Source organism: Paramormyrops kingsleyae, chromosome 3, assembly GCF_048594095.1.
Source record: "Paramormyrops kingsleyae isolate MSU_618 chromosome 3, PKINGS_0.4, whole genome shotgun sequence".
Classification (NCBI taxonomy): domain Eukaryota; kingdom Metazoa; phylum Chordata; class Actinopteri; order Osteoglossiformes; family Mormyridae; genus Paramormyrops; species Paramormyrops kingsleyae.
The window spans coordinates 9,329,187-9,350,340 of NC_132799.1; the positions used below are offsets into that span (position 1 = coordinate 9,329,187).

At 39.4% G+C, this 21,154-nt stretch overlaps 1 long non-coding RNA gene across 6 annotated transcripts in view; it reads left to right on the forward strand.

The window, feature by feature from the left end:
* Window positions 1-13,292, forward strand: part of LOC111858098 (uncharacterized) — a 38,265-nt gene extending 24,973 nt beyond the window's left edge. For all 6 annotated transcript variants that reach the window (XR_011989466.1, XR_002841509.2, XR_011989465.1 and 3 more), the window contains 2 exons: window positions 12,868-12,950; window positions 13,091-13,292. This is a non-coding gene — a long non-coding RNA (uncharacterized lncRNA). The remainder of the gene's footprint in view (window positions 1-12,867; window positions 12,951-13,090) is intronic.
* The last annotated feature ends 7,862 nt before the right edge of the window (window positions 13,293-21,154 follow it).

Consider the following 21,154-nt stretch of genomic DNA (forward strand, 5'->3'; position numbering starts at 1 on the left):
TTATGTCATAGTTGCACACTACCATGAAAATAATTTAAGCATCATTTATATATAATAAATGCTTGGTTAAATATTACACATTGTGTCCACTGAAACAGATGAACTCTTCAAGGAGACAAAACCCTTTAGTACATATAAGTTTATATACACTCACTGGATACTTTATTAGATATACCTTGCTAGTACTGGGTTGGACTGCCTATGCCTGTAGAACTGCAATAATACTTTGTGAAATAAATTCCTCAACATTCCTCAGAGGCTTTGTTCCATGTTGACATGATATCATCGTGCAGTTGCTACAGATTTGTTGGCTGCACCTTCATGATGCAAATCTCCCATTTCATCACATCCCCTTGAGGCTTTATTGGATTGAGATCTGGTGACTGTGGAGGCCATTTGAGTGCAGTGAACTTTGAGCTTTGAGGCAGGGCGTGTCATCCTGCTGGAAGGAGCCATTAGAAGCTGGGTACACTGTGGTCACAATGGGAATGACATGGACAGCAGCAATACTCAGATAGGCTGTGGCATTGAAATGATGCTAAGTTGGTACTAAGGGGCCCACACTGTGGCAGAAAGATTATCCCCCACACCGTTACAAGACTACTACCAGCCTCAGTTGTTGATACAAGGCAGGACGGATCCATGTTTTCATGTCGTTTGTTTCCAAATTCCGACCCTGCCATCTGAAGATTGCAGCAGAAATGGAGACTCATCTGACCAGGCAACGTTTTTCCAATTTTCCATTGTCCAATTTTCCTGCTGTTGGCTGTCGTAGATGACAGGACTGGCACCCGGTGTGGCCTTCTGATGCTGTAGCTCATCGGCTTCAAGGTCTGACGTGTTGTGCGCTCAGAGATGCTCTCCTGCATACCTTGGTTGTATCATGTGGTTATTTGAGTTACTGTTGTCTTTCTATCAGCTTGAGCCAGACTGGCTGTTCTTCTCTGACCTGGTATTTTGGCCCGGAGAACCACCGCTCACTGGATGCTCTTTTTTGGCCCATTCCCTGTAAACCCTAGAGATGGTGTGTGAAAATCCCAGTAGATCAGCAGTTTCTGAAATACTTACACCAGCCCATCAGGCACCAAAAATAATGCCGTGTTCAAAGTCACTTACATCACCTTTCTTCCCCATTCTGGTGTTTGATGTGAATAGTAACTGAAGCTTCTTGCCTGTATCCACATGATTTTATGCATTGTGTGACTGAAATATGATTGGCTGATTAGATATTTGCTCCGACATGCAGTTGAATAGGTGTACCTAATAAAGTGGCCAGTGAGTGTATATGTAAATTTGTTTTTTTTTTTAAATCACATGCGGCCTCATTACTGTGTGACTCCTACTAAGAAGATGAATGCTTTCACTGAAATGCATGTAACTCATCTCTCAGAGAGCTCTTTGGCAACTTTAGCGTGAGATGACCTTTAGTAAACAGTTCTGGGTCTTAATCAGAGTCCAATCTCCTCAACATTAGCTTCTCTGACAGCACTGAAAAACTCTCCAATCAAAAAGGCCGAAAGAAGAGCCAAGGTTTCCCTTCAGTGAACACTGCAGTGCAAAAAAAAATTATGGCTGCAACAGACATGTGCTCTTAAAACAGATCAGAGGTTGAGGAGCTCATCTTGTCAGTTGTCAAACCAGACTTTGATCCCTATACCAGGTCTCCTTCCCAAAACAATGAGACAACTTGTAAACATTTTAATTGGTTCTTGCTACCAATTAATCATAGAAAAAAACTGACAAAGCAGGCACACTGGTTTAATGACAGTTTTTATTAGTTAGATTTATGTTGCCGGATTTTAGCAGAAAACAAATATGGTGCATATTTATCATTTATATTAATGGTTCTCTTTAAAAAAAAAATTTAAATGTTTGAGCTTTAAGATTTGTAATTCCAAAACAATATTGGTAAGAGTCAACTTCTAACTTGCAGCCAGTATTTTCCCAGAAGTGCATGATCACTTACCTGTGATTCCAGGGGGCAGAAAAGGATGCTGAACCAGTAAGAATGATGAAGTGACTTTGTTTTCAAATACAACTTGATATACTGATTAAGAAAAATCCAATTACAGACTTATAAACTTGATGATTCAAAGCTAATCATGCACATACCGTGCAGGTCCATGCTAGAAGGAATGCCAGACATTTGCTTTCTATCTGCTAATAGACAAGTGATCATTTCACTTGAACCATAAATAGAGAAATCAGATTTCCTGGAATAAACCATTCAAGCACAGGGAGAGCTTACATAATCAATGAATGATTGCAGAGCTATAGCCAGACTCAAACCTCAGAAACAGAAATATTCAAAATGCAACCCATAATCTGTCTCATCTGCTTATTTTGTGTTCCCATGAATTGTGTCTGGAATTCGGGCAGAGGTATTACAATACGGTCCAATCAACATCATCACCAGTATTTTGTTGTTGTTTTTGTGTGGAGGTCAAGGACAATGCTTTGTCACAAACCTCATTCCATGGGACTTATTTCATGTAATATCTATTCCAATATAGTCAAAGGACTAATTCTTATGGATTCAGATGTCAGTGGTTTGCATGTCAAAGCTTTCCATAAGCCAGGGTTCCCCATTTGCGATTCTGGAAGGTCAGAATCGAACACAGTTTGCAGATTTCCCTGTTCAAACACACCTACTAAGCCTGGTAATTAGCTGATTAAGGTGTGTTTGAGCAGGCAAACCTGCAAACTCGGCTGGATTGTGGCCTTTCGGGACCGGAATTGGGGAACTCTGCTATACTCCATTACATTTACTGAATCATTCGCATTATGGACTAGCAAACACATCTCAACTGTTATGAGGTGTTTGTTCATAGCATGTAATACTATCAGAGCCAATCCAAAGCAGCACAGAACACAAGGTAGAGAAACTCCCTGGATGGGATGTTAGTCCATCACAGGACACACAACTTGAGTAGTGTTCAGACATCAGTTGGCCTAAATGTATGCCAGAGTAAACCTGCACAATATAGGTGGATTATACTAACTCCACACGTACAGAGCAAGGGTTGGGATCACAGCCCTACCCTTAACCCGTAGGTGCAAGGCAATAGCGATTGCCACTTGCCATGGCTCCATTAAAATGGAACAGATCATGTGGGACACCACCAAAGAGTTAAATACAGAATGTGTAATAAACAAAATAAGACCTTAAGACTACAAATAACAGATATCCCTATGACGAACGTCCCAGGACACACAATATGATGTAAGCTCCAGGTTCTGAGTACATTAAAATTAAGTTGTCAGGTGAAATAAAAATTACTTTCAACAGCACTTCCAAACCCAGGAATGTCACTTCTCCTCTTATAGGACACTTCATGCACTATGCTGGTGTAACATCCTTTTCCATTCTGCAGATTCCAGCTAAATAATAGACATGCCTTTGATGAATATATCTTGATGCTTGAACTCAGAGGACACAGCAGGATGCAATGAGAAAAATGTTACATGGTAGTGGAGTGCAGGTGGTTCATGTGAAATATATATTAGAATTTGTTTGTTTTAGTAGCTGTGCCATAGCCGTGAAAAAGTTACATATTGTAGAAGGAAAAGGACAAAATAAATGCTTACTACCCGTCCCTGATGGGAAATGTGGATGCCAGCTGGAGAGGCTGTCAACATTGTCTAGCCAAAGATCCGTTAAACATTGCCCTACATTCCCAAACATCCGTTCAGAATGAAATCGCCTTGCTACCATGTGATTCACTAAGCTTGCACACTCCAGAAAAGTGCTCTGCATGTGGAAGCGGTTACAGCAAAGGACTGAGAGCACATTGTGCAATGCATGGTACTGAATAGTGTAAATCTCAAGCCCACAGGTTAAATCAGACAAATGCTCTGTGTATACTGAGGCCCCTATGTCAAAAAATTAATTGTAAAACTGACCTATTTCTTGTCGAAGCATTTTTTATGAAATCATCTAAATGTGGGGATGGTTCTATAGAGACCATTTTTCTCAAGAGCAGAGCTCTACCCTTTTTCCAACTACAGGCACCTGCACACAAGGAATCTGACGCAGCATCATCAAACAGATGGAACACCTTACTCATATCATAAACTTCCTCTTCCAGATGGTCAAGCAGGTGTCGAAGAAGAAGAAAAAAAAATCAAGAAGCAGCTTGACGGTCAAGTGAAATCTGTCCATTTTGCTGGACGCCAAGAACAGGCTATCTTTCTAGTCAAGCATCAAAGAACATTGTCCAGAAACGAATGATTGCAGCTGAAATTTTAGACAGACCTTTCGAAAGGAGTCCTTCATGCAAGACCTACCCTATTAGCAAACAATAGGTACAATCACACCACCCTCTACCTTTTTGGTAGCCTCAGGGTTCTTCTTTATTAAGCAGAAAGATGGTGGTCTGTATCCTTGCTTCGATTATCAAGTCTTGAATAATATTACCTTGAAGTTTAGTTATCTATCACCACTGATCCCTGCAGCTCCGGATTAAGTGCAAGAGATCACCATTTTCACCAAATTGGACTTGTGAAGTTCCTATAATCACATCAGTATCGGAAAAAGGGAGGAGTGGAAAACTGTGTTGGTAACCACTGGGGCGCACTGCGAGTACCTGGTAATGCCATGTGGATTAGCTAATGTTCCAGCTGTTTTTTAGGCCGTGATATGATCAATCAATGCCTAATACTGTAATTCACTTTGATAATCTCTTGATTTAACTCTCGGAAGTGGTGTCCCATCGACTTCATACTATATCCAGGGTGCTGCAACGACTTTGGGAATACCATCTGTAGTAGCTCCATTAATGGCACCAGTCAAGCTAAAGAATCCATGACTTCCCAAAATCACAGGCCACCTTCTAGGAATTGGAAGAAGCTGTTTACATCAGCCCCAATCCTTAAGCAGCCGGATCGCACCTAACCCTCCAAGCTTTTGTCCTTGTGCATTTTTTTCCCATAATATGTCCCCTGCGGAATGAAATTATGTAAAAAACAGAGTTACTTGCTATCAAAGTTGGCCTGGAAGAATGAAAACATTGGTTAGAGGTAGCTGCTTACCCTTTCCTACTGTTGATAGATCACCACAACCTTAGATATATATTCATGAGGCAAAGCATCTTAACCCCCATTAAGCTTGATGGGTTTTATTCTTTACTCTGTTCCACTTGGTTGTCAGTTTCTGACCCGGTTCCAAGGATATCAAAGCTGATGCTTTGTCCTGCTTGTATGATCCTCCATTTTGTGTTAATTAATAAAATCTATGCTGCTGTGTTGCAATGCCCATGTCCCTGTAGCAGAGAAGGTGTGGGGGGGGTGGGCATCTGAGTGTGAATTTTACAGAATGCCCCTTTTGACAACACATCACACAAAATTCTCACGAATTTACAGAGAACCCCCCCAGCAAATTTGACCAAGTCCAGCACCTCTGTTGCCCCCCTTCTCCCTCCCCCTGTATGATTCCTTTTCTGCCCCAGCCTATTCATATCAGCACCCACTGAATATGAGCAAACGTGTCTTATTACGATTGAGACAAAAATGAACAGATGTTCCTGGTCTTAAGATGGGGTTACGTTTTAATGAACCTATGGAAAGCGGAAAATATCTTAAGTCGAATATGACGTGCATAAGTAAATAAATAACTGCAGTTACTGGATAAGTAAATAAATAATAATAATATTTTACAAGTAATAGAAAAGTAAATAAATTAATAGGAGTTTTGTTTGAACACTATACAATATGTTTTTTAATGGTATATGAGATGTTTACGCTTGTGATCACTAGAGACTGGATATGTAACCATATGGATGTTGCTATCGCTGGGCATCAGTAGAAAGTATCATTCAGCAAATCTCTAGCTGGAAATAGATGAAAATTCAAAGTGGCTACTCAGTTTGCATTGCTATCACACCATTGTAAAGTTGAAATATTGTAAGTTGAACCATCTTAAAGCAAGGAGCATCTGTACTTTCTGTCATACTAAATCAAATGCAGTTGCTCCAGTAACAGTGCCTCTAAATTGCTCTTAGTGTGTGCCCAGCAATAGCCTGACATCTGGTCTAGCATCTTCTCTCTCATTCATTCCTTGTACTGAGTTTACCCTAACCCTGTACCGCAAAAGCATTCCATGTGGCATGTCTTAGATTCAAAATAAATTTTGATATGATGAGTCATTCTGCACTCCGACCGGAAAAACAAAAACTACTTTTAGTTAAATTTAACTTGATAATAGGAGAAAAATGAATATACTAAAGTTAAACTATTTTTTCCATTAAAAAAGAACAAGAATATGTCATGCATTCTTGAATTATGAATTACTTCCATTGGAGTATTAATTTTTGAAAATAGTTTATTAAATAATAATAATTTCTTCTGTCTGGGAGCACGGGGTCATTCTAGTAGTGGATACCATGAACCATTTCACATTATAGAGCATTGTGCCCAAACTGAATTGGAAGTAAATTATGGAACAGGTCAACGGCCCAAAACATCAGCAAATCTACAGGAGAATGGTTAAAATTCAAGATGTGGGGACTGCAATCTCCATAGCTTAACTTTTGAGAGAAATGGTGGTGAACCATTAAAGATGGTTGGGTGAGAAAACCAGGAATACAGCACAGCGGTGCCATGAGAAAAAGTGGCCTGACAGACTCGTAAGGAACACATTTCATTTGAGTTATTGCTGCTAATGGAAGTGCCACAAAAGTTAATGCACTATTTCACACATTGATATTCAATGTTGTCTGGCACGTTGATTTGTCAAATGTGATTAACTTTTTTTATTGGGGAGACTTGGTAAACATTAAATGTGCCTATTTGTTAAATAATACAATTTTAAAGGTATGCACACTTTTTCACCACATCAAATATGCACATTTGTGAGGACTGATTAGAATTAAAGGTGGGTTTCTGGGTGGAACAGTGGTGCAGTGGTTGGTACTGTAGCCTCAAACCTCTAGGACTGGGGTTTGAGTCTCTGGTTCCATTTGTGTGGAGTTTGCATGCTCTTCCCATGTCATCATGGGATTTTCCCCTCACAGTCCAAAAACATGCTAAGATGACCTTGAGTTTTCAGATGATATATGTACCCTGCAATGCCTTTCACCCATAGCCACTGGGATAGGCTCCAGACCCCAGTAACCCTGAACAGGACAAGCACATACAGAAAATGTCATTCTCCGTTTTAAAGACCGAACAGTGTTTGTTTCAAGACGACAATAGTGTTAACATATTGATTTATGCTTTCAAAATTCATCAGTTAGCGCTGATCATCTAATTTATTCCTAAAATGTAAGCATCACTTACTGTATAACAGAGGACTGAGAGACATAAAAATAATCCATCTTCCTTTATAATTATGTTTTTATGACATAAAATAAACCAAGTGATGCATTTACAAACAAATCTGCCTTGCCCCCAAAGTGAAAAATTAAGTCAATCAAGTTGCAGATGCTTTGGCTAAGTGTAAATAATTAAGACATCCTAACCACTACCTGGGGGTGGCAATGCAGGTCAGGGGGTTGCACTGTTACCCTCACGCCTCCAGCTGTGGCTTCAGTTCCTACCACTTGTTTTGCATTTTGTGTGTTTACTGTAGCTTATTTTTAAAGGTCTTGTATAGTTTTCTTGGATCAACATATTATTAAACTTTGACATTATGGTCAAATTGTAATTAACGTGCAGCTGTGTGACTATCACTAAGAAATCAAGTCCCTCTGCTTCAGCATCTAGCTGTTCATTTGTACACATATGCTGTTGATATACGGCACATTAATGCTTTGAAATGTCAGTATTGTGTGTGAAAAATTGTCTTATCCAATGAAAAAAGAACATCAGAGTTAATTAGAGAAGGCACTTTGCTGTAGGGGATACACGGAGTGCTTTTCCAGTAACAACATAAACCTCACCATTAAACGTCAACAAAAGCAAATGCACTGCAATTCTTCTCATTGATGGTCATCACAAATCTGAGGTAATTGCATTTACTGCTGTGTATTGTATATTTAGCATGATGCAGAACAATGTGAGAGAGTAGGGGCCTGTATCACGAAACTGGAATACCTTAAATCCCTCAAGTTATCTGGTTAAGCAAGAAATCCTGCTTGTGATGCAGGCTCCAGTTATGCAGGGGGTCACATTACTGATACTTTACAATAAAGAGACAAAGGAGTGATAAAGCATGTGATTAAAATTAAGCTTATTTCCAGCACAGCTCATGTTACACCATCGGTATTAAAAACCATTCCAAGACTATTCATTATTGCCTAATATCCATTCATTTGCTTGACTTTTAAACACATTGTATACAGAGGCTGTACATTAGGTTTGGCACAACATGGCATGCTTCTGTAATGTATGTAGTAACTATTTTTACCACATAATCAAATAGCCTCCTACTGAAAGGCTCATGCAGCTGTGATGGAACAATTTGCAGCCTAAATGCCATTCATTGATAGATTATCTTAATAACAATGCCTTTAGCACAGTAGGGTAGCACAGAGGCTACAATAGCAAGCCCAAGGGAGCTGGTTTGATTGACACGTTGTTTACTCAGTTGATGTTTGCTTATTGGCAGCCCTCATCTGAACTGAAAACAGAGGCGTGTGAGCTTCGTGCCTGAACACCTCACGGCATCAAACATTTCCCATATCGATGTAAAAACATCGCCAGATACCCATGGGTCGTCGTGCTGGATGCATTTTATCAGATGCACATAAAACGACGTGATTAACAAATAAGTACCAGAATCTGGTTTATTTTTTTTTGCATAAAAATAAAGCTTCATTCAAAATGAAAAGAACAGACATAAATTAAAACCATATCTCAAAGCCCCGCCCCCTTTTCTATTGCATATTGTTTGTGGCTCTTACTATAGATATTATATCAGCCTGACTCAGCATACAAGGAACATCAGGGAGGAGCTCAAGATGACGAGCTCAGTGTCAATGTTCTACAATACATGCACGCCTAAGATGAAGGGAAAAAAAACACTCGTTAAATGGAGGGATGCAAGTCTGACAATGTACGATCTGCAAGCCCAGAAGCAGCGGCAAGCTCAAACGCAATTAAACATGACAATAAAAACTGCAAGGACTCATTTTTCATTGTTTTACTGCGACAGGGTCACGCTGTTTGCAAAGCTTTTGATTTGTAAGTTCAAATTAGATAAAACTGTCACAGCGTTTCCCTTTTAACATTTAAATGTCAGCTTTTCGGCACTGCAGCAAATGACATAAAAGATACTATTGAATAAAGGGATGGAAGCAGTTGTCATTCCCTCATTATAGGAGCTGACGTCCTGTATTGTTAGATACATAAAGAGGGTTAGGCTTATATGGCAGTAGACTTTAGGCATTAAATTAAGGGAAAAGGCAGTGCTCAATAGACACAATTAGTTCATGGTGTTCATTGTTGCAGTTTGTTGAGTTGGGAAGACCTCATGGATCATGTTTTTGTTGTTTGGAAGCCAGACATGACCGTACTACAGAGCACTCTCCACATCTACTGCAAGCAAATTTCAAAAAGTCACGTCGACATAGACAGGAATGTGTCAGTTCTTGGTTGCAGTAATAGTTTCCGTTTTTGATAACCTACCATGATAGCATGTCCATTAGGTTGATCTGTTCTCTTATGCAACAGATTAAGAAATTTTCAATGAACTTAAATGGCAGTTAATTCAGAAGTATCCATGAAATAGAACTTTTTGAGAGAGAGGGATTTTCAATGGTCAGGCAATTTGACAGCTTGCATGCAATTTACTTTGATCAATTAAATCAATTAATTAAAGTGTGAACATCTGTTGATTTTGGGCCACGATGGGAGAAAGATGAGTGTGGGCCCATTGGATATGGACTGTACATCCCCTACAGCAAAGTGACTATGAGGGCTTTTAACAGCTGAGGTGGCCAATCTCTGGAAGAATATATTTCTGGAACACAGGCATGCAAAGCACTCCAGCTGGGAAACTGGAAGAGAGGTGGATAATTAATGCCAAGTCCTCCACCAAATTGGTTTAATCAGAGGCATCAGACAGTCCTGGAACGGTTTTAATTTGGAACACAGCAGAAACAAAGTGCCACCCATTCTGAAATAACACCCCCATCTTCTTTTAAATCAATAAAGTGCAACAATGGCCCCTGCTTAATGACTTATTCAGGAATTACAGAGGTAGTTTGCCACCAATTAGCCTGAAATTAAGCAGAAGGCCATTTTGGGGAGAGATGCATAACAGAGAAGAATGGTGGTAGGATATGAGTTAGGGAGAGATTCCCTGGTTGTGTGACAGCAACCTTGTTAGATTATAATGACCAGACAATTTTGTGGTAATCAAACAAAAAGTGATATTTCAGCACTGCCGGATTCTGGCAGAAAAAGGCACTTTCAGGCTGACGTGTGGATGACATTTGGAGTGATGCTTTGAGGCAAGACCCATCCCTGGAAAGTGCAAGCATTGTCTGTTATGATTACATTACCAGCCTGAGAGTGGGCCATTGAAGCAAAGGGGATTTTAATGTAGCAAGCCAGAGAAGGAATGAAAAGAGCAGAGAGGACAGGGTTTGTTTGGTTGATACTTGGTAAATATGAGATTTAATTTGGCATGACTTTCACAAGGAGGCGTCTATCCATCCATTCATTTGCTGTAACCGCTTGTCCTGTTCAGGGTTGTGGGGGTCTGTAGTCTATCCCGGAGGCCATGGGTGCAAGGTAGGGAACAACCCAGAATGGGGCCCCACCCATCTCATGGCACACTCACACATGCACACCTACAGGCAATCTGGTACCTCCAGTTAGCCAGAGATGAATAGCGATCTCCTGAATGGAATAGTGAAGCAATACTCTTCAGCTTCCCATAAGGATATTTCCAGCTGTCAGAAACAGTGATTATCTACAGACTTCTGAATTCTAAATTTAGATCTCAAGTCAATCTATGTAATATGTTATCCTTAAAATTGACCTAAAATGGTTTATTCCTTTTGTTTTTTTTTTTTTGCATTTTGTTTTTCTTGTATTTATGATTGGGTGTTTTGTATTTGTGAGACTTTCCCAGCTTTCTCATTCCACATGAAGCACTTCTTGCACATCAAAATGAGCTAGACAACAAAAGACACTCTTCACTATAAGCCCCAATTTAGCAAACAAAGTATTCGCCTTTTCTGTCAGCATAGGCCACAAAATATGCACACTACTGTACTTTGAAACACTTTAATGGAGTGAAACTTCAGAAACCGCCATAGGGGTAAACCCTTATGAAAATAAAATATATGGCAATATGTTAAAAAAACAATGTGATATATTAAACGATACGTTTCCATACATGGGAAACCAGTGCTTATATCCAATATATTGTAATATATGCACGGACTATAAATGAATATATATTGATACATATAAAACATATATTGTGATGAAGACAATGACAATTTCAAGCAAAAATACAGCTTTGAAATAAAGAAACAATGACTTGAATATTGTAATAATTATCAATATCATTTTATATGAAAAATATTATCATGATAAAATGTTATACCATATCTCCCAACCCTTCCCCTAATGACCCCAGTTCAAAAAATCCAAACTATCCCTGATTCAGAACCAGCTTAAAAATCTCCCCAAGCTAGTAAATCTTTTTTTCAGCATTAATATGGCAGTATCTAGTTACTGAATTTTGTATATAAACCTTAGTCACAGCATGACTGATTGCTCATGATTTAATGTAAATATTATGCATAGTGTTATATTTCCTGCTGTCTTTTGTGAATGTCTATAATTATTTCTTATTGTTCCATAAATGCTGTACGGCACCATCCAGGGGCCGAGATATCAGATAGAAGGAAACAATCAACAGAAGAATGTGTGAGTTGAGGCAGCAGGTGAAGCGAATAAGGATCATGGACAGATACTGTAGGAGCGAGTGAAGCAGCCTGAGAGGCTTCCTGCTCATCTGGGCCCCTTGTTTCTTGTTTTTCCTTGTTCTGGACTTACAGCCAAGGGCGCCGTAAGGGGGAGGAAAGCTAGGACGATTCCAAGGGCCCCTGAGTGACAGGGGCCCTAAAAAATTAGGAAAATAACTGGATTGGTTTGGACTGGGGGGCCTAATATGATATGCTTTCATGGGGCCCAAAATCTCTAGCAACGCCCCTGCTTACAGCTCATGTTTAAATGTTGTTCACTTAACATTCCCAGTTCTTAACACGATTTGAAAAATCTGCATTTTATGAAATAAATGGAAAAGTGGTAAAAACCTGTGATGTGTGTGTGTGTGTGTGTGGACCAAATGTTCACCACAATGTGATAAAACCTGCTATTTTAATGCTGCGGGAACCATTTTTCAGGTCCCCGCAAAGATTTTTGAATGCAATCAAAAAACTGAAAAGTCTCGTATTTTGTTTGGTTACTCATGGTTAAGGTCAGGGCTGGGTAGGGGTTAAGGTCCTCATTTTGGGATTAGAGTTTTCCCCTTTGAAATGAATGGAGAGTCCCCACAAAGATTTAATTACAACCACACACACACATACACCGTGTATATGCATATATATTCACAAATATATTGCATGCAAAATTTACAATATATAAAAAGCGGCAATTCCTTATGTATTTTTCCATTTATTTTTACGCTACATATTTGCATTATAATTTGCAATATAATATACAATTTGACTAACATATATTGAAATGTCCATATATTTGAATTTGTTTTATGTTTCATAAGGGAAAACACACGCCCATCACAGGTTGACAGGTAAATAATGAAAGTATTTAGTATTTTTTTTTTTTACTAGTAGTGGCACTGGGAGGAAAACATGTGGGTGTTTTGAACTTATTGAATTGGTGCTAGATGTTAGTGGTTGATGGAAGAGCTAAGTGTAATGGTCATCATAATCTATTCCCTTTTGATAGAGATAGCTGTATCCAGTGCCAGACATTGCAAGTGATCACTCAACAGAAAGACAATGAATTAAGGGAGAATCCTGCCAAAACAGGTAAGTGCACCATGGTGGTGAAGTGCACTCGGTTGTCAGTTGCTCAATATGAAAATCTCTGTATGCAGAGGAAGATTTTGATCGACACAGATTTCCCGAATAATTTGGTTTTGAACTCATTTTCATTTCTGCCGCTTTAGGTCTGCAGCACCTGCCACAGCTGTACGTTACTGTTCCGAGACGTCTAGCAGAGTTATCTTCTTGTAGTAAAGGTCATACCATACAGTGCAGAGAACCTAGTGTGAACAGCAGTAAGAATATCACTCCTGCTTTAGACTGACATCTTGTGACGCTCAACAGATCAATAGGGGGCGCTTTTTCATTGGCTAGTTGAGATACCTTATTTTCCTTCCCTGCACTATGAAAGGCTCAGTATAGCCTTATACCATGAAGGCGAGCTTACCTTTTCAACATATTCCAAGTTTGGGCTGTATTAGGCATTCATTGATGAATTCTTTATAGTTATTATATGAATAATTAATAAATTGACACTGTATGCTCAGATGACTAGAAAAAAGAAAACTGTGAACTTCGAATTTTATTTCCATGCTTTTTTCACCCAAAAGTCATAAATATTTAGTAAAACCCTTCTGGCCAGAGCATCATTATGTTCTTATTTAGCATCTGGCTGTAGAAAATTGATATAAATCCTCAGCAATGAACAGCCAGGCTGAATATTCTAATGTAAGATTTACACATTAGATGGGAGCTCTGGGAATGAGTGTTCAACTGTCATTTCAGCTCTAATTACCTCCTCTTTTCAGCACCATTCATAATATTAGTCTGAGAAATTCAATATGGATTTACGCATGAAAACAGCAAAGGTTTCCTGAACTCCATAGAACGAGATCAAACTGATAGCGCATGATGAATTTTCACTTTCTCGTTGTCGAGCTTAGGAAGGGGTGTCGAATGCAGGCTGATTTCATTCAACGGATCTCGCCAGCAGACATAACAGTGGAGATGAATTCTGTAAAATCTGATATTTTTTTAACCAAAAAAAAAATTATAAAATAAAATAAAAGTCAACATGACTGAGCTCTTCAGAGCACTGCACAACTGGAAGTTACTGTAGATTGTTAGCCCTAGACTGCAGAGCAACTTCAATCTGGCGAATGAAAGGAAACTTGGAGATCAAAGCATATATGCAGCCTTTTTATAACCCAGGAAGCAGGAGATTTTTGAGTCATTCGTATTCTTTGTTGGTTCATCACTTATACATCCCTTTCTTTATGCTTGTTAGATCTTTATAAAAGGCTATTATTACATGCACTGATGAACATTACTGACAGAATAAGGAGAGCATTCAAGCATGGAAAGAAGAAGCATCTCTCAGCTTCACACAATGGAAAGTGAAGCTGTTTCATGACCATGCATGGAAATAGTCATTTAATGCGATGTCTTTACACATCATTATATCCATACAAAAAGATTTATTCATGCATTGACATTAAGGCAGTATGTTAAGCTTTACTCATAATTCACCATTCCCCCCCCCCCCCCCCCCCCCCGGCAGTGGTGAGAATCTACAACAATTTTTGCTTAATATATTCACAAGTAATAAATTTGCTCTATATCTTCTCACTAAGTATAAAGGAATGCTTGCCTGCTTGAACAGTGTGACTGATTTGAAAGCATTTGCTGATGTTAGGAAGCTTATGTTAGGAGCATTTTTTCAAATGCTCATGTTGAGCAGCGTAAACACCACACCTCCCTCAATCGGCATTGAATTCATTCCTATGATCGGTGGAGCTGAATTTTTCTACTGGAGTTTTCCCAGTGTTTTTTTCCCAGGTATATATGGCATATGGTTTTTAACTGTTGTATACGTTTAGATTTCTGGACCTACTTTCTTTGAAGGAACTAATAACAGACCATCCAGATCTCCCTATCTACAGTATATAAAGGGCGATGCAGTTGAGAGAGTATCCATTTTCAGGCATACACATCACTGAGGGCCTCACACGTTCTGTGAAATCCTTCTCACTGGTCAATAAGGCACTATAGCACCTTTATTACCTGAAGTGTCTAAAGAGAGCCCATCTGTCACAACTGCTCCTATTGGTGCACCACAGAAAGTGTCTTGATGTATCGTATTACAGCCTGGAACTCCAGTTGTTCTGCTGCCAATCGAAAAACCTTGCAAGGCATCATCAAGACAACTGAACATATCACTGGACTCCAGCTGCCAGACGTCAAGAGAATCTACAATGATTGCTGCCTGCAGAGAGCACTTACTATTGCCTCTGACCCAACTCACCCTAGATATGGTTTATTCCATCTCTTGCCATCAGTTAAATGATGCCAGACTATACATGCCCACTGAGCCAGAGTCAGGAACAGCTTCTTCCCAAGAGTTGAACTTCACCTGCAGCTGCATGGCCAACCTGCTACTCATTGCTCAGCACCTCGTACCCCTGCCCCTTTAAATAAACCACCCAGGGTACTTTAAAGTATTTCAGTTTTAGAGGTAATAACGTTTTTATTATTCTTCTGGTGATGTTGCGCTGACTGAAAGCTGCAATTAATTAAAGGGGTGTTGGGCATTATGCCAAGGAAATGCTAATACTGAATTACCCAGGAAGTGTATTTTTTTTTTTAAATGAGTATAGTTCCAAGAACGTATCAAACTGCAAGTCAATTTTCCAATTCAAATCCAGTTTTAACTACACAAGTCTTCACGGTGATATTCACAGTAATATGAGGAAATCTTTCCAAAAGCAGACATTTGCAGTAACCTAGGTGCTCACGTAACCATGGGATATCGCTGCGTTTTATGCAGTCCCGTAAAGTACTATCTATTCATACTGGGAGAAACATGAAATATAGAATGGAACAAAGGGGAAGATAAAGGGAGGCTATACCTATTGGAGTTTGTTTTTTTTTTGCAGTTGCCAATTAACATAACCAGGTCTTTGACTAAACCTTTCCCTCAGGCTATTGGTGTTAACCCTGTGTCAGATGATTCAGGGGGCGGACGTGTGATTTTACTGCAGGCTACAGTACGAATCTGCTCACAGTTCACATCCTCAACACCATCACACATCCAGATGCTCTATTACTTACAATGTAAAGCACAAAGGACTTTTTTTTTCCCCACTGCCTCCTTGCTTGAATAAAAAGTCCATTTTATATTCAGCATCACACCTCTTTCAAACCCAGTGCTTGACTCAGACTTTTGAAGCAGAATAAGGAAGAGTGCAAGAAACCATGCTCAAACACGTCACAACAGAAAAGCCTTTGAAGTTCTTCCGAATATAAATTGCACATCTACTGATTTACACTTGCTTCTGAGTTATTTTATCCAGCTTTAATAATAACATACATAATCACACACACATTAATTGCATCATCTGTCATAAGCACTGTAACCAGCATTAAAATGAATCTCCATTTTGTAAGTGCAGTTACAGTGAACATTCAAAACAAAAAATTGGTAAAGAGGACATTCTGTACAGGGTTTAACCAGCCTTGTGCCCCCTGCCTGGAATAGGTTCCAACTCCCCCCAGAAGGTTGTCAACTTTGGTCAGCTGGCTGGAGTGAGATTTTCAACTCAAGTCTGCAAACATGTACATGCATTCACATATAAGTAACTGGTTGCAAACTGCCTCAAAGCTTTTGAGATAGCTAATTTCAGCTTTGTAATGGATTAATATTGGTTCTTCGCCGTAAGATTTCTTGCCTGAGCGTGGGAATCAGAAAGCACGAGTGTCACGCCAGATGCGTGTGAGCCAGCAGTCCTGCCTCCATGGATATGCAGCTAGATGATGGATGAATATCAGTCAAACGTTACTGAATGAAAGAATACATCTTGGTTTTCCACTTAAATGAAATAAATGACTTCCTTATACAAATCGAGGTGTTCTCATATTGCACAATCTATCAAAATGCTTCAGGTCATTCAAGTAACTGTGCAGCAAACGTTTGAAACCTACACAGATCTAGGTCTACCTTTGCAGGCGCCCTAGGCAAGCCTTGACTTGGGAGGCCTCCCTACCAAGAAAACTGATGATCATTTAGTTTTCTCCGCCAGGCAGGTGATTCAGGAGCCCCAGGTCACTGCCTATTCCGCCCATAGCTAAAGTCGACCCTTAAGATACATATGGAGCAGCTTGCAGGAGTTAATGCTGAACATTGAGTAATTTGAAATGTATTCTTCAAAGGCTAAGGTCTGAAATACAAGGACTTATTTTTATGAACTTAACATTTGCATTTACGCATTATGATGTGCTGAGTTCCTAGAAACATAATTACAATTCTTCCTGATTCTTATCCATTCACGGTAGAAGCAATTCAAGGAAATGCATTTTTTGTGGTAACATTTTATTTTGGTAAAAATAAAACCTATTTTCATGTCTTTATTATTGTGACAGAAGTTTAGAATTATTGGGTAGCAGGGGCAATCAATAAATATGTGTGTGTGTGTGTGTATGTATATATATATTTAAAGCTGAGGTCAAATTTTATATAGCTCTAATACAGATTTAATGATTGCAGCTATCACCATGATACGTAAAAATTCTATTTCTCTGTTCAATATAAATGCAATACAGCTTTAGAAACAACCTGGTGATTAACAGTTTCAGCTTTTTCATATAATTCCCCTTTATCTGAAAATCACGTATGATGATCCCTTTGCTAGTCATCGTTGTGAGGCCACCAACTGCCTCGTAGAGAGACTAGACTCACCCCACAGCAAGAGTGCCCCCAAGTGGTGGCTCTATTCTACCGTGCAGATAATTCCATCCATGATTCCGTGGGTACTGAGGGAACAAAGACTGGTGTTACCCAGAGGCTTAGCGCTAGGCATGGATATGTGTTTGTGTTTACCTTCCAGTATATAATTTGCCCCTCCTCCCACCATAAATATACCTTTGCTTTTATGCGTCTCTGCTTCAGGATCTGCCTGGAGCATGTTATCCCTTGTATGTGTTCATGCTATACAATAACATGTGATTAGGTGTATGTGATCCTCTGAATTACTCATATTGTGTATATGTATGTGCTGCAGTGGATCCGAATCCCTTCCCCCAGTGCCATGTGCTGCAGTGGATCCGAATCCCTTCCCCCAGTGCCATGTGCTGCAGTGGATCCGAATCCCTTCCCCCAGTGCCATGTGCTGCAGTGGATCCGAATCCCTTCCCCCAGTGCCATGTGCTGCAGTGGATCCGAATCCCTTCCCCCAGTGCCATGTGCTGCAGTGGATCCGAATCCCTTCCCCCAGTGCCATGTGCTGCAGTGGATCCGAATCCCTTCCCCCAGTGCCATGTGCTGCAGTGGATCCGAATCCCTTCCCCCAGTGCCATGTGCTTCCTGGGACAGGCTGCAGGCTGACTGTGACCCTGTACTAGATACACATTGTGGAAAATGGATAAATAATTAGCCCCCCCCCCCTCCCATGGGTATGCCTACCAGATCTGTTTCATTATCGACTTCCCTACTCCTCTCCTGCTTATTTCTGGTACGTTAGGCCAAAAACATATTAATTAGCAGAGAGAAACAGTTATTTAAGGTCACGTGTACTTCAATGAATCTATGGTTTAAAAAAATCAATAGAAAACTTTTGAAATTACCTCATGTTTAAAAGCCCACATTCGCCATCTGTGTATTAGTGGGAAAACGCAAGTGTATGATGGACTTGCGGGAAATACAGGAAACATCATTACTCTGCACACATGTCTCACTGCACTGATGTACTCCAACCACCATATGGCACATTACAAACAAGCTCACCATTACTATCACAGTATATAGGACCAGAAAAACTTTGCAGGAGTTTGCAGGAAGAAGTCAGAAACCCTATGACAACTACTGTATAATTAATGATCCATCCATCCATTTTCCATTCTCTTATCACAACCGGGGCTGGTGACTGTTTTGAAAAATTTGCAAAACTGCATTGTGAAGCCATTTTATAATAAAAACAAAATGCAACATATATATCACCTGCCCACCACAGGCTATCCCTCAATCTTGGGAATTCACCCACTCTCACTCCAGGCCTGCTGCATTTGTACTGTACACACAAGTAAAGCAGAGGCTAAAGTGCAGGACGGTCCCACGCAATGCAGAGTAGCGTATCACGCACACGACGCAGATGTTAGCCAGACCGCAGCTGGCTTACGCTGGCTGCAGGTGCTTCTGAGCGAAATCACATAAATACATTTACATTTGATTTAGTAAGCAGGCACTTTCATCCAAAGTGACACACAATGGAGAAGGCCGGGTCTGACAGGCCCTCGAGCAATCGGGCTTAAGGGCCTTGCTCGAGGCCCCAGAGGTGAAATCACTCTGCCGGCCAAGGGATTTTAAACTGCAACATTTAGATAATGGGCATAGCATCCTAAGAAGATATAAATTCTTCTTTCCAGTAGTTCTACCTTTGATTAGTAATATATGTATGGCAATGTCTGGCATGGTAAAGGTATTTAAATATCCTGTTAGAATGATCTTATATTAGATTAGAATTAGAATTATCTTATATATCCTATACCCTGCCATTTAATATAAACTTCCCCATTTCAGATTGAACTTCTAAAATTGTAGCATAAAAACATTTTGCATGTGCATCAACTATGGAAAAAAGTAGTGGTACAAAAACAAAATACATCTAGGCAATGTTACAATTTTAATAATATACAACTAATTTCATGATCAAATTATTGTAATTGTTGCCATATAAGTTTTCGTGATTGTACCCAAAGCACTGTGACCCAAATAATTCATGCTCTTATGATCTGCTATTCATTGCAAAATACCAGTAACACATTTATTTGGGTTTGTAAATTATAAATATAAGAGTACCAAAGACTTCTAGCTTGACGAGAATGGTAACTGCTGTGCTGTTGATGCTGTGCTGCTTTGTAAACTAAAGGTGTCAGGTAGTGATGGTCAAATGAAGCTTCATGAACCATTTGCTGTATTTTTTGACCCCACTAGATGGCGCTCTTGGTTTGCTTTGGGGCATGCTTTGAGCTCTTTTTTGAACAGAGAACACCATCTAATAGGGTGAGAAAATACAGCAAATGGTTAATGAAGCTCCACTAATGAAGCTCCATTTGGTCATTATGGGCATCACTAGTGTCAAGCAATTCTCAACAGGCTTTGTGCCTATTGATAATCACTTGACCATAATCTAGGGTAACTACCGAGTATTGTGAACTGTACTTTGCAGACCTATCTTTAGTAAACGGAAACATGAGGTATTACTGAAATAATATATTATGTCAATTGCTTCCTGGTTTAACCTGGAAGTAAATTATAGGGGTACATTCATACGCCTAATAGCACAATAATGCTGCTCACACTGGGTTTTTAAGTCTCAGGCCATCAATTTCTATATCCCTTAATGTTTCTTAACCCTATTGTGAGTGATCATTTATGTTCCAGCTTCATTTAACTCGATTGAACTGTTGTTTGAATTCTCACAATTTAAGTTGCACCTTTTTTTGAGGACAGAGTATATTTCTCACTTAATTTCAGATTGTATTGATTAAAGAATCTATGCATGATTATACTGGTAATGTTGAAAATCTAATTGTTTTCGCTCATTATATACTGTATGTTTCTGAATACATTTTGATAATGGATTGATTAATCACTAATGACTGATATTAAAATTATATTGTGATCTGTGCCATTGTAATATTACTAGTGTTCTCTCTCCTAAATTTAATCATTCTATCAGATCTTTTCTGTTTGCATACAGGAGCACATGGCTGCTTGTGTAATGACATTAAGACAGAGTTTAGCAAAATAGGACTTTAGTAACAAGGTCCCGAGTGAAATGTACAGTTTCAAGTAAACAGTTGGAAGATCAATGAATGTTAAACCAAACCAGGAATAAACTGGGTCCTGTTAAAACGTCACTCACCAATGTGGGGCGTATGCAGAGCTGTCAAAATACAGCAGAACTACTGCTTATACATTTGCGCGTGGTCAGTTTCTTGGCTCAATAGATGTAAATTTGCTTGTAATGTCACAAAATATTGAGGTGCTGTAATTGAAATCTGTAATTTAATGTTTATTTTGGAACCTTCTGGCTATTTTGGTAATACTATATATAAAAAAGAGATTCTGAAAAACAAAACCAAAGACATTGAGTTTAATATGACGTATTGTGCTGTCATCCCTGATAAGCATTGGTGACATTCTGTGCTCAGTCTCAGACACTCTGCACCCAGTGCTTGGCTCCCTGTTCAGG